This window comes from Echinops telfairi, unplaced genomic scaffold (genome assembly GCF_000313985.2).
Source record: "Echinops telfairi isolate 266 unplaced genomic scaffold, ASM31398v2 ScPeMD7_1;HRSCAF=3_0, whole genome shotgun sequence".
In the NCBI taxonomy this organism is placed as follows: domain Eukaryota; kingdom Metazoa; phylum Chordata; class Mammalia; order Afrosoricida; family Tenrecidae; genus Echinops; species Echinops telfairi.
Window position 1 is genome coordinate 65,330,518 of NW_022103896.1, and position 1,210 is coordinate 65,331,727.

Below are 1,210 nucleotides of genomic sequence, written 5' to 3' on the forward strand. Positions count from 1 at the left end.
CCTGAATATAAGACCTAGTGCACCTTATATTAGGAGCAAAAATTAATATAAGACATTGTCTTATTTTCAGGGAAACAGGCTTCATAGAAGGAGTTTGGGAGTTTGCCATCTTTTTCTATGTTCTGGAAGAGTTAGTGTAGGATTGTTGTCAGTTCTTCCGTGAATGCTTGGGAGAATTCTCCTGTAAAGCCACCTGTCAAGGGAATTTTTTTGTTATTAATCCCTTGATAACCTTGTCTATTTAATTGCTATGGGTCTGTTGAGATTCTTGATGTTCATCAGGAATTTTCTAGGGAGGGATGGCTTTTCCAAGAATTTGTCCATATCTTCCAAGTTGTTGTATTCATTGGAGTACAGTCCTTCATAGTACTTTGTAATTATACTTTTTATTTCATTAGGGTCTGTTGTAATGTCCCGTTTCATCCCTAATCCTTCCTTTTGAAATTTATTCCCTCCTTTCTTTGTTTAGGATTGCCAACAGTCTGTCGATTGTATTTATCCTTTCAAAGAACCAACTTTTAGTAGCATTAATTTTTCCATAGTTTTTTTTATTTTCCCTCTCCTGAATATCAGCCTTGACTTTTATTATTTCATTTCTTTTGCTATTAGTAGGATCGTCCTGTTAACTCTGCCCTAGTTGTTGTGAATTTTGTGCCAGCATATCAATCATGAGTCTCTCTTCCTTTTTCATGTGTGCATGCCCTGCTATGAAACTTCCTCTAATAACTGTCTTTGCTGTGTCCCATAAGTTGTGTTATGTCATGTTCTCATTCTTATTGGTTTATAGAAATTTCCTAATTTCATCTCTGATCTGGGCCAGTACACATTATTTTTGCAATAGAAAGTTATTCATCCTCCAATTGTTTGCTCTTGTTTTCATCATCTTCCTTTTGTTGATTTCCAGCCTTATGGCACAGTGGTCAGAGAGAGAGGTCTATATGACCTCAATGTGCTTAAACTTATGTAGGTTTGCCTTATGTCCCAGCATGTGATCTATCTTCAAATATGTGCCATGTGGGCTTGAAAAGAATGTGAACTTTTTTGTATTTGGATGAAAGGCTCTATAAATATCTATCAGGTCAAATTGTCTAATTGTAGTGTTTAGATCTCTAGACTCCTTGTTGAGTTTCTTTCCCTGTGATCTATCTTTCTCAGAGAGCAGTGTATTGAAGTCACCCACTATAATTGTTGAGGCTGTGATTTTTTTTTT